Source organism: Teleopsis dalmanni, chromosome X (genome assembly GCF_002237135.1).
Source record: "Teleopsis dalmanni isolate 2A chromosome X, ASM223713v2, whole genome shotgun sequence".
In the NCBI taxonomy this organism is placed as follows: Eukaryota; Metazoa; Arthropoda; class Insecta; order Diptera; family Diopsidae; genus Teleopsis; species Teleopsis dalmanni.
Window position 1 is genome coordinate 19,719,514 of NC_051848.1, and position 17,089 is coordinate 19,736,602.

Genomic DNA, 17,089 nt, shown 5'->3' on the forward strand with positions numbered 1-17,089 from the left:
ACTTAAACTTCGTTTATTTATCGTTCATTATACGACTCGGAGAGATTCTTCCCAAATCTAACAGAGCTGATGATGTTGCTAAACGTCATTTTACATAGCCATACAAGTTTTGCTGGCATACCAAATTCAGACATAACAGTATAAAGTACTAGTCCAGTCGTAGTGTCGAATCGGCTTTGAAATCGACAAATAGATTCTGTGTGTCGATTTGCTTACTTTGGGTCTTCTTGAGAATTTAACGCACTGTGAATACTAGATCTAGGGTGGCATTGGCAGGTCTGAAGCCACACTGATAAGGTCTAATGCGTCTTTCACATAGTACGTTTTACAAAACCTATTAAGTGAAGTTAAAAGACTGATAACTTTTTTTGTGAATCAAACAAAGCACACTTAAATTTCAATCGTTTGGCATGCATTCATTCGACCAAAGTTTGCGAATTACCTGTAGTAGGCATTTTGATAGAACTGCGCCACCGGCTTTAAACAGCTCACCCGATAAGTCATTGATGCCTGCAGCTTTGTTGTTTTTGAATCCGCATTATAGCTATTTTAACTTCATTATGATCTTATGATCGGAAGACGGGATGATAATTTCATCGTCAACGCCTGCAAATTCGGGATCATTTTCGCTATCAGTCACATTACAACTACTAATATTTAGTAGGTTCGAGAAGTGATCCTTTCAAATATTACTTTGAATAATCAGCGCTGAAAGTTCCGCTGGGTTATCTAATATTCATATGTATATTAGGTCTGTTCCACGAGCAACTCATAGTAAAACATGAGTAAAACAGAAGTAAAATTTACAATTTTATACACAGTGTTTACTCAAAGTTACTATGAGTAGCGCGTGGAACAGACCTATTATATATATGAAACGCTGTAAATTACAGTTTTTTGAATAATGACGTTACATATATTATATTTAGATTTAGTTTATTTTAATGATGTAAAGCTATAAAAAAAGATGAAGAAAAAAGACGTCATTATCAAAATAAGATAAGATAATTGCTTCGGAATCTCAAGTACACAATTCCGAAATGTGTTAGTTAATTGCGACAATCATAATATGTCAAATCTATTATCTTCAAGAAATGAGGAAGTTTAAAAATAGAATTATTTTTATGTAAGGAATTTAAAATTTTTTACTTAAAAATGTTTTACATTTATGCTTTAGAATATTATTTTATGTATTTTGCAGGGTTTGAATTGCTGTTACTATTTTCTAGCAATTATTTTTGACTACGCTTGAAAATTTCAACGGTGCTTTGTGCACACACATTTGTATTGTGTACGTTTTGTTGTTGGATTTGCATTTTACTTACTTTATTTTCGTAATCAAAAATATTTGCTAGAAAATAGTCACAGCAATTCAATCTCTGATATTATCTTATTATTATTTATTTATTTATTGACTCAAAGAATTTATTTAGGAATCACATATATTACATACTGGTTATGAAAAGATTCTTCTCGACACATATATTTCTTTATACTCTTTTCCCAATATATGCCTTTGTCAGTCGTAAGTTTAGCTAATATTTGAAGAACATTTGCAAGAGAAAATTAAGGATTTTTCTTAAATATGCGAAATATATTTGTGCTGCGTCCACAAACTGTGATGGTAATCTAACTTCTAAGTGGGAAATATAAATTAGAACGTTTGTGGGTAGGAATAAAATCTTTTTTATAACTTATAATACTAAAACGTTTCTCCCCATATTCATAATGTTTGGTTCCCAAGACTTGGGCACCGTATAAAAGTTCATTAGATGTTCATGTAAATATATTATTTCATACATAATCCGTATTTGAATTATAAATTAATTAATTTTGTGACTAAATGCAGTCACAAAATCTGTAGAACATTGAGTAACAAATAGAACTGATCTTTTAAAAATGAAATTGTTATTATGTTTTATTAACAGTTAGTAATTCTGTTGCACAACACCATCATAAGAAAATAAGGCTCAGTTTTACATATGATTTAATAAATCTATAGTCTACCTTCCAAATTGGCATATTTTAGCTTGAATATGTCCTTTACATATGGGATGACTGATGAACACAGTGAATTGCCAAAGACCACCTTAAAGATGTAGTACAATAAATGTGTTCTTCTATCTTCAATACTAAATTTGTGTGGTTCATAGAATTAGTTATAGTTTTTCTTGCCAAAGAACCTTTGAACTTGTTTTTGTATACAGGTATTTAAACTCTTGATCAATGCGCTATTTTGTTACAATAGAAATTATTAACCGATAGTAAATGCTGCAACAGAAATTGATGGTTGTTTAAACTTGTTAAAATTAAGTAAAACACAAATCTATATATTATCCCGATTTAACTAGTCTTTCATGATGCACATGACTCTTTTATGATAAACATAGACAGTTGAACACCGCATCCATCAAGACAAAGTAAAAGCAAAAGTTTAAGGGTTACTGATATGGTCTAAACTTCATTCATAAGACAACAAAAAATTTTATATTATTTCATTTATGTGAGAAGTATAATTATAAAATAAATTATGAATAAGTGACTAAATAACAGTTCCGCATTTCAAAGTTCAAAGAAACAAAGCATTAAGTAACTATAATGCCTACAATAAACTGTGATAAAAACTTTTCCAATTTGGTGACATCACTCTTATTTGTGTGTTCCATGTTATAGGAGCATTGTGTGCTTTGAAAAAATGAACAGTTTATCTCGCGTTGGCGCTTCTATATGTATTATATTTCTCTAGAGGTCATTATTTATTTTTGTCTGCCTGCACTTCCCCTACTACACCGTAACTAAAACGAATTGCCATTTCGTAATGTCGAGTAACCGTTACCAAAACGATGTGTGTAATAGCCCTTTAGATAACCATACAAAACAATTAAGATAATCCATTTAATGATTTATGTGATATTTTCAAAAGAATGAAGGAAGTAAATTCTCTTCATATTATAATAAAATTTTTCAAAAGTTTTGGAGATGCCGTGCATGCATTTTTATCTTCTTCCCTATAGCTGCGTCAAATATAATTGAAGGGAAGACTCAATCTTCTAGCATAGTTACCTAGTCTACAATGATCTGTAAGTAAACCTACAAAATGACTAATATCTTTACTGGGTATCTTAATGAAAGAATTGGATTTCCTTTCAGTGGAACATGGCCAAATTGCATACAAACGTTTGCAAATCGTTAAGTTTTCACATCTATTTATTAAAAAGTTCAGCACAGAAGGAAATCGGTAACAATTTGTATGATGTTAACAATATATCAAATTGTTTAGATGTTCCGAGTGAAGTCCTGAAGCACCCTTTCTGGCCAGCTCGTCTGCTCTACGGTCGGGAACCCAGATTAGAGAAATGTTGCGTCTACATCTCGTTTATAGAAGTGAAGCAGGCATAAACCTGATTTGTTTTTAATTTTTGAGTTGCTATGTCGAAATTATTTTTTTTAAGAACTTTTTAAGAATTTTTTTATTTTATTTTATTTTTATTTTATTTACCTTTATTTCGAATGTTATTTTTAGTATATTTTTATTTGTCGTATTTCGGCAAATTGGGTTTTGCCTTCATCAGGAGAATTCCTAATATTAAAACATCTATCCAAAAATCTATGAACTATTTATTCTTAATATATACATATCTTATATTTAATTTTAATTAGCAGGGTTATTGTTGTTTTTGTCCTTGAGGATAACAGGTAAAACATGGTAATGGGATGGGTCTGGCTTTGTTGTTTTGGTGAACTGTTTGGGTTTGTTTTAAGAATGTATTTAAGAAGCCATGATGAAACGATGCTCTACCAGTTGACCGCACTACATGCGTATACTCAACAGCGATGCTTTGTCGATCACAAAACTTGCCCTTGACCTCTTTTAACTTTGAGATCTTCTACGTAGCCGTCCTGACCTGATAATTCCAATCGAACAAACTCCAAAATCCGTTGGTGTTCAAACGGTTCGACTGAAATCCAGGAACCCGCTCTTGGTCGCCCTTTTATTACTGCCACAAGACGCAGCGGGTTCGTTATCAGGACACGCAGTGTTCAAATTAGTAAAGCTCGGGTTTACCGAGATTATTGCTGTTTTATTTGTGTTTACTTTTATTTGGTTCATAATTTTAAACTCACGAGTTGCTGTGAAGTAAAACTCGATTTGGGCAAAGATCCGTTATACCTGAACAAGACTCTTTTATAACCGGTGAACGTCAATTATCCAGAGGTGTCCGTTCATGAACACACTAACGTAGTGTTATTCATTTCATCGGCACGAGTTGAATAACACTGGACATTACGGGTTTTATCAAATTTTTTCTCTAAATTCATGGTGTTCTGTTATGTCAATTAAGATCAACATGAAAATATCCCTTGTAAACACCGCACCATGATTATATGCAAATTCATTTAGAACAATAACCCTGACAATAATATACATATAATAATATATATTATATACATAAATAACAAAGAGCAAAAATTCATTACTTCAATAGTTTATAGTAAAAGTCCAAATAAATTAGAAGCAGGAATGTACTCGTACTTACATATAAATTAAAAAAAAATCTAAAACTGAACTTACACTTTTACGATAAAAGTAATTAACAAAAGTTTTCAAATAAATATCACAATAAGGCAAAGACGCTTGTTGACGCCACTCCATCGGAGAATAACACCATCGACGACAAGCAATAGTATCAGTTGCTAGCATCAATTCAATACAGTTTTCAGTTCAGCTAAAACCACGGTATATTATTAATACTATGAAACGTATGTTACTTTCATATTATTTTTTGATTAACTCTATCACAATTGTTTTAACTTATAAATGATCAATTTTCGATCAAATTTCGTATAATGAAACCAGCCTCGTGGACATATTGTAAGTACTACTAAGCAGTTGTATACATAATTATTAAATATTTTTGTCATATAAATTGCATATAGTATGTACATAAATAGTTAAGTTTAAAATAAGTTTAAGTTTATGAATTTTAATTTTTATTTTTTTTTAATTTTTTTGTTTTTTTTTGTTTTATTGCTCGTATTTGATCAATAATATAAATACATAAATAAGCAATTTTCTAAATAAATTATTCTACATTCTAATTCGATGCCATATTAGCGATATTTCGCCGTTATATTCGTATTGGTTGTCCTTACGAGGTTATTATGTTAACAGCTTCTATGTTTACATGTTGCTGCAACCTCAGTTTGTGACTTGTTGCTTTCTTTTTTATTTCTTCATCGACTGTGGATAATTTGAGATCACGGTGTATATCACTGTTCCTAATATACCATAGATCTTTTAAAATGTTCCATAGAACCTTCTGGAACGTTCTGGAAACGTTAGATTATTTCGACGTTACCTTGGCTGTTAATGAGTATAGAGTTTTATATGGATGGATATAGATTATATAAACTGTTTGTTTCCAATAATAATCGATGTATATACAGAGTATTCAAATTTTCTTACTACTTTAAAGTTTAAATTTTAAAACTGAAATCAAATATACTGAAATGGAAACATATTACGAATCTAAATGATATGTAATAGTTATATCTTAAAAGATTTCTGTTATAAATAATGTAAATACATATATTGGCAATAACAAATATGTAGTTAAAACTATAAGAAAAGTCTAAATTTAAAGTAAAAAATATTTATAATAATATATTTTATTGGACCAATGCAACCATTATATATTTACTATATCATATATTGAAATTTAATTTTTAAATAAATTAATATTGAGGTAGTAACCAGCGAAATAATGAGAACCAGCCAACATTGCTGTTGAACGGATAGTAATAGTTACGACAGTAATGTTCTTATGAAATGGTTCATTTCTTGGGTAAATAAAGTAGCTAATATATATGAAGGAATGTGAAATGATTTTCAACTACTAACGATAATAATTTGTTTTTTATTGAATAAACGTGCAAAACTAATTTTATTTGAGTTATAAATATAAATTTGAATACTATATAAATCCATTAAAAACTAAGTGACAGAAATGGAGTCGTATATTTATATACTTAATTAACAAAACCTAAAAATCAACTTCTTTAAGTATTTTTCTATAATAATGAAATAAACATTATAAATATTATATATCTTAAAAAAATTAAATTGGAATTATTAAATAACTGTTGCTGAATAAATTTAAGCTTTTGCCGTCGCTAATTTAATGCATTGATAATTAGGAAATATGCACTGAACATACCTAATAAATAAATATTTGACAGATCTTAATCATCATCATATGACATGCCGTCACTATTTTGTTGGAATGTGTACTGTAAACAAAAAACTGTCAATTTGTTACCATAGCAACCACCGAAAGTTATAGGTATTTGTAAATGTCCGTTAAAAACTGGAACATGATTTTTCCGAGATCATATAATAATAGTTCATATAAAATTATATATAAAAAATGTTTTTACGGCTGATATATTATAATGATCAAAAGTTTCATTTAATTAATTAATTTTATTTTACATTATTTAACAAAAATGTTTGTAGAATGTATCATTCTCAGTAGCTCTATAAACAATTTCAATGGTCATAAAAATAAATAATATGCAGATGAATAACAAAATAATGTTTCTTTTTTATAAAAAATTTAATATGTAAAAGTGTTTAAAAAATAAATTTTCATATAGATATCTATATACAAGGTGAGATGAAAAAACTGCAACCAACTTCAGACTGCTGTCATTTCTAAACCGCTCGTCCCACAGCTGTCAGATTCTAGTGACAGCTCATTATATTGTTTACAAGCGCACAAAAGCATTTTGGTGGGAATTTTTCAGAAAAAAAGTTATTTGTGATGGAATACAAGCGTGATAGTGTGATTGCTTTGCATTTGGCTGGAAAACCACAAGTGGCTATCGTTAGAGCCCTCCAGCATTTAAAAGTGAATAAATCTTTTGTGTCTCGTACCATCGCTCGTTACCATGGTACTGGTAGCGTAGCCCGACGTCAAGGAAGTGGACAAAAAAAAACAGCAACATCGGCAGAAATGGTTCGAAAAGTGAAGAAGCGAATTGAACGAAATCCGCGTCGCAGTGGACGAAAAATGGCTCGTGAGCTGAAAATATCGCAAAATGCCATTCGGCAAATATTGAAAAATGAGCTTGGACTAAAGCCATTGAAGTTCCAAAAAGTGCAAGATCTTACTGATGCGCAAAAAAAAGTTAGACTCGAAAAAGCTAAAGAGTTGCTTCGCTTGGCCGAAAGTGGTGAACTGCCGAATTTGGTTTTCTCCGATGAGAAACCATTCGTTATCCAGCAGTTTGTAAACAAACAAAATGATCGTGTTTACTTGCCAGAGAGGTCAGCTGAAAATTTGCAACTTCTGTTGGCCACCACAACTCAAAAGCCGGCCATGGTGATGGTGTGGGCCGCCATAACAGCCGATGGTCGCTCGCCGCTCGTATTCATCGACCGTGGGGTCAAAATCAATGCGCAAATCTATCGCGAAAATATTTTGGAGGGAGTTCTGAAGCCCTGGGCACGCAAACATTTCGGCCGCAGACCTTGAACATTCCAACAGGACTCAGCACTATCGCACTCAGCACGCGCCACCCAAGAATGGTTAAGAAATGAGGTTCCTCGCTTCATTTCCACCGCACAATGGCCACCAAAATCTCCGGATGCCAATCCGTTGGACTATTGTGCCTGGGGTATTTTGGAAAGCAAGGTTGGCACTAAAAAATACCAAAGTGTCGATCATCTCAAGCAAGCGCTTCGCCGAGAATGGGACAAAATACCACAGAGCCACTTTCGGGCAGCGTGTGATGGTTTCATTGGCCGTTTGAAGGCCATAGTTCGTGCCAAAGGTGGCCAATTCGAACAATTCTAAACCGATTCTCAAATTTGATGTTATTTCCGACATTTTTTGCTTTCATTCAATAAAATTTAAAAAAAATGAAAAAATTATGGCGTTTTACTTTGTTGCAGTTTTTTCATCTCACCTTGTATATATATATGTTACCGAGTTAACAAATTGTCGAACCATCAGATCTTGTAAATTTTTCGATATTCTGTAAAACACAATTAAAAAAACCAAATTGCATATTTGAGAGACAAAGAGATTAATAAAATAGATATGAAAAATCAACTTAAATAAATCAGTTACATTACTTTTAAGATATTTTTTAAAACAAAAGAATTTTGGTTTCACATGAATAATTTTATATTTAGTTATTTTAACTGGATTTCAATCAAGTCACAGGTAAAAAACTTCTAACTAAAATCATGAAATTATTTGACGCATTCCATATTTAGGTACTCACTTTAAGTGAACTCACTTTTTTTCATCAAAATAACTATGTATGACAGTTTCTATTTACGAGAAAACATATTACTGTCACTATGTGCCACAATTTCTATTGAGAGAAAAATAAAATTATAACGACATGACTTTTCCTTTAGATAAGAAAATCATGTTATAGTAATTTACTTCAGTTGGCATTGACTTCCTTAATTTCGTAAAAATGAAAGTAAATTTCGAAAGTGTTCATTCAGCCACAAATTAAGGATATCATATATTTTTTGTTTACAAATCGAATTTTTAAAAATGACAATCACTATTTGTATCGAGGTAATATTTAAAGTTGATTTTTATAATTATAAAGAATGGCATTCAGTAGTTTTGTTACCTTTAGTGCCTTTCAGATATGTGAATTTTGTGAATTTTGCACTCTATTTTAAATTAATAACAGTTATAGTTTTTCGCTATATTCAAATTTAAAAATTTGCATTACTTGCAAAATATTTTCCCGGTTTCATTAAAGTCAACTTTCACTAACATTTATTTAAAAAAAATGTCCCTTTTTTCGTTATCTCAACTTTATCTCTTGTTTAAAATTTATAAAATTTATTTATCTTACGTATAGTTCATAAAATGTCCCCTAATTTCAGCTTTTGTTTCACCGAAATAAAGGCAATTTTCCTTAATTTCGTTCCAACCTTAAAACTGAGTTTTGTATGGCAAAACAACTTAATTTCGTTGATGAGACTTAATTAACGAATATGAAATTAAGATTTTTGCGATATTAAGGTGTGTCTGAACATAGTATTAAGCATTCATAATGTTTAAATAAATTCCAACGGCTAGTTGAACCAACTTCCAACAAAACTTAATTTCAAATTTTTATTTATATCTTAAGAGAAGTTAAATTGGATCTGTTTTCTTTGCAAAACAAATATTTTGTTAAAAGCATGACTTTACTTCACATTGATTCATCTTTAACCTTTTCCTTGAGGTAAATTTTGTGACGTTTTCTGACAGATGGCCACTTATTTAATAGATGATTTCATTTTCTCAATTAAGTACTTTTTGATATGTTAAAAACAAAAAAAAGTAAACGAAAACAGGTGTTTAAATTAAAGAAACAGAACCAAAGAATGTCCCGTCGACTTGGAATAAAGAGACTAGTCAGAAAAAATTAGTTAAACCCGATCACGTGGCGATGCAAGTAGGTATTGAAAATTTACTGAAATTGAAGTGCCAAATTAAATTTTCATTCCGAGAAAAACTAAATAACGTTCGCTTTCGATTGTTTAAAATTTGTTTACGTGTTAGTTAACAAAGTGAAGAGTCCTTTGTTAAACATTACAATCCAATTTTGTATTTCAAAAAGATTTTTGTATCAGCATATGAATCTCAATTTGCCGATTGTAGCGTACTAAATCAATCCAGCAGTAATACAGCCACAGCCTTGTTATCAAAGTTATTGCTAGTAGCATTTTTTCGGAGATTGTTACTATTGTCTTCGTGTGAATTTTTTATTGTTATTATCATCATTGTTAGATGTATATTTTAATGCAGAAACGGTATAGTTCTTAATACTCCAACGAATTATGTACTTTCAAATTCCGTGAGAGAACGTGTTTCACATATGTGTTGGCATTTGACAACAGCGTTGCCAATTTATTTAACAAGCAAATTTGACAGTTCCTTCGTTGATGTAATTCGAACTTTTGAAGTGTAAATTCTGTTTTGTGTTGTTTTTGTGCTTTCTTACCAAATAATTATATGAATTTTTTTACACATACCTTATTCATTGACTATTAACTATTTTATATTGTATTATTTATATCATATAATATCCAATTATTGAATTAATGACAGGTATGAGTTATTTATATTATATTATATGTCAGCGGCCTCGAACTCAAGCACATATTGTGTCAAATTTACTTTCGAAGGTGGTCACACTGGTATTAATCTCAGAAAAGAATAGTCACTCGTGTGTGTATCATCAATGGAAGAATAGCAAAAAAGAACTTCTGTGCTAGGTAAATTTATAAAATAAATATTTTAATTCAGTTTAAAATCATAATTCAATTAAAAATTAATAAATGTCTTAATTAAAATTAAGGAATACAGTGCAAGTGCAATGAAATGATGTATACGAGTAAAGTGTGAAAATTTTGCTGGAGTAGAAAAAGAAAAATCGAAAATAGTGAAAAGGAAAAGCAAATATTCTCAATCGAAGAAGCAATAACGAAAGTAGAAGAAATAAAAAGACAGTCAAAAAGAAACGCGAAGAATTTCGTCATTGGTAGCAAAGAAATTTTTTTTTCAGTTGAAAAAATTAAACAATTTGACTAATATATTAAATAATTAGTTAATATACAAGTAACAAAGTAATATTAAACAGTTAACATAATGGATAAAAACGTATTAATAATGGTGCTTTAATGGAAACAACAAATATCGGAATGTCTCTTGTTACTTTACTTCACCTTGCCTGTCCGGAGCACCTTGCGTATGTGCTTTGCACGTTTGTGGCAATTTTCAATTCTATTTACATATATTATTATTTAGAACATAAGAATTGAAACTAATTGATTTGTTAAAAACATTTTTACTTATAATTGGTATTGTCAGTAGAAATTGTACACAATTTACACAAAAAACACAATATATTGAAAGTCATGAATTAAAAGAATTGTGACAGAATGCCTTAAAACCACTGCAGTCGCTAGTGTTCCCTGCACTTTCTTTATAAATATTAATAATAGTAAATCGGTTGTTGTAAGTGTGCAGGCGGCAGCTATCGACAGATTACAATTTTTCTTTTTTTGTGCCAATTTTTTTTTATTGGACTCATGTTCTTTTTTTAACACTATTCTTTTTTTATTAAGCCTTAAAGAATTTTATCTTTGCATCACGTTATCAGCGTATTCGTCGCCTTAGTTGTACGCTTGTCCATTTGCCATCACCCGTCATCAAATCATCAAATAACGTCATCGTAAGGAGCCTAATTAATAAGTGCCGCCGTCCGGTTATTGCCCGTTTTATCGAGTGTGTTTACTTTTTTTTTTAGTTAACCATTGCAATAACTATAATTAATAAAAATAAATAACAAAATACTAAAAAGAAATTGATGCGTAAGTGTTTTTTTGTGACATTGTTTTTTTTTTGCTTGTGTGATAAACGTCATGTGCTGTTTGTAACCACAGTTGATGATGTCATACAAAGAAAGTAAAATCCAGATCGGCTCAGATCAACATCAATTCTAATTAATATTAACAAAATTACTTAAGGTAGTTTTGTACTTATGTGTTTTTAAAAGTTTTACTATCTAAATTTTGTTATTGTGTAATGTGTTTACACAGAAGAAGAAAACAGTTTTTGTTACGTTCCTTCAGTCAATTAATAACCTAATAAAAGTGTGCCTGTCTAAATGTGTTTTCAATTTAAATGTATATTTATTTGAAATTAACATGTACTCAAGACATGGCTGATATAGGATATTTTAATTATAGCACGTGCCTATATTTTACGTATATATGTTTGTACATTCTCGTGTTTTATATCAGCGTTCATGTTTCATATAAAATTTTATATAAAGAGGTTTTCGAACAGAAGTGAAACAACAACAAAAATTTATTTTTTAAATTATTTTAATTAATTGAATTTTTGGCTGACCATACAGCTGTTTCGAGTATTGCCAAATACCCTTCATCAGTGGTCTTGGAAATAATTCTTGTATTTAATTATTCGTAAATAATTATTTTTGAGACTGCAAGTACCAGGAATCGAACTCGGGTCCTGCCAAATGTGAAGCTCAGAATCAGCGCACCTTAACCAACTGATCCAAAGCCGTACTTGACTTTTTATGTTCGCATATTTTTGCTGGAGTTTTGTTACTTTTGCTATGAAAGTTTTTATTAACAATTTTACTTGCTGTATTTATATATTAGAACGAAATCATAAACCAGCTGTAGAATAATTGAATTAATTAATTAATTATATTTTTTTTATTTTTAATTGTTAAATTTCAAAACTATTCTATTCGTAGAGGCATTATTTGTTGCATGATTTGTTCTTTCTTATGTATAGAACCTAATCTAGGAACGTAATGCTGAGAAAGTCATGCTAATGTTACTCCACTAGTCGCATATAAAATTTTATAAATATTTATTATGGTATCTTCCAAACCAATTATTTGCTATTGGAAACCAAAAACTTTTTCATACACTTTGGAGAAACTAAATAAAACTAAAACTGACAAAAATTAATAAATTAAACAAATTTATTTTATTTTTAAACTGTTATTTTAATAGTACATTGCTTTTTGAAACTATGGTAATTATCACTTCTTCTAGATATTTGATTTTATAATCTCATAAAGATGTAACTCCATAACGAATATATGTGATTCTATCTCGTACTATGTTATGGTAATAGAAAACGATGTTGTTCCATAAATGATTTGCTTCTTTCAATTTACATTTTATTAATTTCTATCAAGACATGGCCAGCATATAAGGATGCTTAGAACCTTGTAGGTTCCACTATATCAATCGCTGTCGAAAAAAATTTTTATTTGATCTGAGATTGTGCCCTATCTAGGATATTGCATTTGTATATTTCTTCTATTGCTTTTCCTTGCCTAATTTCATAAATCAATGTTAGATTTATGAAAGGTTATATATACACTATACTTTATATATACTATACTATGTATATATTATACTGTTCTATATATATACTCTACTATATATTAGACTATATATATACTCTACTATATATTAGACTATATATATACTCTACTATATATTAGACTATATATATACTCTACTATATATTAGATATATATATATATATATATATAATATACTATATATATATATGCTACTCTATATATATATATATATATATATATATATATATATAATATACATATATAACTATAATATACTATACTGTACATATTATATGCTATGTATATACTCTACTTATTATATACTATATATATTATTACTATATATAAATAAGGTAGTAGGACTGTTTGCATACAATACAGAATTGTGGCAGCAAACAGATTATTAAGGACACTCGAAAATCTTTAAATCTAAAATCGTGACTAGAAGTGCCATCGTGATGTTTTTATGTACTATATATATAATATATATATACTATATATATACTAAATATATACTATATATATACTATATATATACTATATATATTATGAACTATATATATAACACTTCGTTCAATAATGTGTGTGACCAACTAATTAAAACACATTTTTTGCCAAAATTCGTTTTTATTCATCAACATAGTCCCCTTTTAGGGAGATACAATCATTCCAACGCTTTTGCAATCTTTCGATACCGCCTTTGTAAAACTATTTTTCTTTGCCTTCAAAATAGGCTTTAGTTTCGGCGATTACTTCATCATTTGAGCCAAATCTCTTACCACGGAGCATCTTTTTGAGGTCTGCGAAGAGCCAGTAGTCGCTGGGGGTCAGATCTGGAGAATACGGTGAGTGCGGCAGCAATTCGTAGCTCAATTCGTTCAATTTTGCCATCGTTTTCATCGACTTGTGACACGGTGCATTGTCTTGGTGGAACAAAACTTTTTCTTCGCCATATGAGGCCGTTTCTTTGCGATTTCGTCTTTCAAACGCTCCAATAACGCTATATAATAGTCGCTGTTGATGGTCTTCCCCTTCTGGCGATAGTCGATGAATATTATTCCATGCGCATCCCAAAATACAGACGCCATAACCTTACCAGCCAACTGCTGCGTCTTTGGTCGCTTTGGGCGGTTTTCACCGGCTGCATGCCACTCAGCAGACTGCCGATTTGACTCTGGAGTGAAATGGTGGATCCATGTTTCATCCATCGTGATGTACCGACGCAAAAACTCCGACTTATTGCGCGTAAACATGTCCAAACAGCTCTTTGAATCATCTATTCGTTGTTGTATTTGTTCCGGTGTGAGCAAACGCGGCACCCCTTTGGAAAACACCTTTTTCATACCCAAATGTTCGTGTATAATGGTGTGTACACTGCCTGCTGATATCTGTAACATAGAATGTCAGCAATCTCCTTCACTTTCACTTTACGGTCGGACATAATGATTTTCAGTGTTTTTTCAACATTTTCCGAAATATCAGCGTCATTTGGCCGTCCAGTAGACGGAATGTCATCGGTGTCTGTACGATCACGTTTGAATTCGGCATACCAATAACAAATGCTTCTTTTTGATGGAGCAGAGTCCGAATAATGTTTTTCAAGCCATGCCTGGCATTGAACAGTATTTTTTTTCATTAAAAAACAATGATAAATCAGCACACGGAATTGCTTTGAATTCATTTTTTTTTTGAAAACTCAAAAGTAGCGTCACTTAAAGCACTGTAACTTGTAAACAAATGGTCGGATTAACATATGATTTTGACAGTAAGCCTAAAAAGGTTGCCACTTTCGAAAAAAAATATTTATTTAGTATTAGTGCCGCCATCTATGTGTCAGTCACACACATTATTGAACGAAGTGTTATGTAGTATATATATAGTATATATGGTATATATGTATATAGTATATATGGTATATATATATAGTATATACCCTAGTCAATACTTGAGTTAAATTTTGTTTTATTTTTCGTTACTTTCCATAATTTTTAATTGTATATCTTATTTTAATTTTTTAATTGTTAAAATTAATAATAAAAAATAGTATATTAAAGTCGTGGATAATAACAAAGTAGTCTTAAAAACAAAAAAAAAAAATAATGAAAATACTTAACAAAATTAGGTGATAGTTGCAGATACTTTTAGTTGAAGATGAAGTAGTGAAAACTTTCAAGATTTCCAAGTGCACAAAGACTCTAATGGAGTATTTTTAATATAATATTTTCACCGTTAACAACTGTATACTAATGAAGACAAAAACAAAATGAGAAGACACTGGTTATAATGACACGCCTATACAATTAATATTGTTAAATAGAAGTCGCTATCAGCAGGCACAATGAAATGAAAGCTGGTTCTAAAAGACACCTTAATTTCAACTTTATACGTTTATAAATAAAAATAATTCATATTAATTATTTAATTCTACAAATATTTAAATTACGTTATAGTTACGGTAAGTCATCTCGTTGAGGTTATACAAAATATATAAACGTTTCGGCCTATGTTCATTAAACGGTTATAAATATCTTTTGAAACTAATACTTTAGTTGCACGTGAAAGGTATAAGGAACTAAAGAAATTGATTTTATAATAATCAATTTTGCTATAATAGTTGCTATCAGCAATTCAATTTATTTTCTTCATGTAAAGTTTTTGTTGATTCATTTGATTATAATTGTTTCATAAAAAATAGTCAAGAAACCATTTATGAAGTCCATTTAGTTCTATTTTAACTTAAAATCGAAATGGACGTATTGGAAAAGTGTATTATTAATTTTTGTACGTATTCCTGTTACATTACTGCGCTCCAACCAATACCAAATTTGCATATACTAAGTATGACATTACGATGTTGTTGGATGATATATATATCTTGTGTTATTGGTTCGCATTTTTATTCACGATATTTGGACGCGGGTCTGAATGTTTTCATTAGTGTGCTCGTTGCTGATGGAGTCTTAACTTTCTGGATTTTTGGCAGTATAATAAGCATATTGGAGGCAATTTTTAAAAAGGAAAAGTATGACAAATTACAAAGTCTACAAAGGGAGATAGATTTTATGTTAATATCGTATTTAGGAATCAATACGCAAGCAAATAAACGAAACTATTATTTGAACTTACGATTTTTATTTATTATTATTGTACAACTTGTTTTTGAAGCAGTGCAACTAATAATAAATAGATATCATTTAATCGTAACTATACTTTGGTTTTTAATTCCTATCTATCACATTATTCGAATGCGATTTTTGCAAATTTCGTTACTGATAATGCAATTAAATCAACAAGCGGCAATATTGCGAGATGCAATACTTGCATTGGCGGCCCAAAATAAGCCGAAATCTAAATATGGAACTGATGTCTGGAAACCCTATACTTCTTGGGAGTATGAACAACTAAATATTATGCGTTTAATATATGGACGTTTGTATGAAGCGTATCAAATACTAAGTGAATGCTTTGGCTGGTCTTTAATTATTATTTTGATGTCTTCATTATGTGAATTAGTTTCCAAAGCGTTTTGGAGTTTTGAGGCGATGCGTAATAGTAACGAAATGCATCGAATTGTATATAACACCACATCAACTTTATCGCTTGCGTGTTTGGTATCAATACTTTTGTTACATGGAGACGAAGGTGAGGAATATGTAAGTATATAATTTAATGTTTAATTATTGTTATTCAGGGACCGAAAATAGCAGTTATTACAAAAATTTTTATAAAAAAAAGCAGCAACAAAAAGTTGTCTAAACTAATATTTAAGTATATATTTATCATTCTAACAACTTTTATCTTTAATATTATGCATGCATTTTTAACTCAAAAAAAAATGCATGCATAATTTTACAACTCAAAAAATAATAATTAAATTTGCTTCATATTATATTCATCAAAAATAATTACAGTGGTCGTCCAGTATAACGAACACTCGATATTACGAATTTTCGATATAACGAACACCCAAAATATTTACATTGATTGTTCTATATAACGAACGAAAAAAAAAAATTCTGCTCCATATTACGAACAAAAAATTTTTTGTTTCTTATTCGTTTTTGTTTTATACAAATTATGCTTTTGAATATAATTTTACTATAAAACTAGCATTATTCAGCTTAGAATATGCATGTAATTGTCCGTTTTT

At 30.0% G+C, this 17,089-nt stretch overlaps 1 long non-coding RNA gene across 2 annotated transcripts; it reads left to right on the forward strand.

The window, feature by feature from the left end:
* Positions 1-10,096: 10,096 nt before the first annotated feature.
* On the forward strand, positions 10,097-11,345 carry LOC119689567. 2 transcript variants are annotated; one of them, XR_005253457.1, is made up of 3 exons: positions 10,097-10,133; positions 10,211-10,300; positions 10,384-11,345. It is a non-coding gene; the product is annotated as an uncharacterized LOC119689567 (long non-coding RNA). The 2 variants fall into 2 exon arrangements; XR_005253458.1 differs by lacking the exon at positions 10,097-10,133 and having other exon boundaries at positions 10,140-10,300; positions 10,384-10,773; positions 11,153-11,345.
* Positions 11,346-17,089: the final 5,744 nt, after the last annotated feature.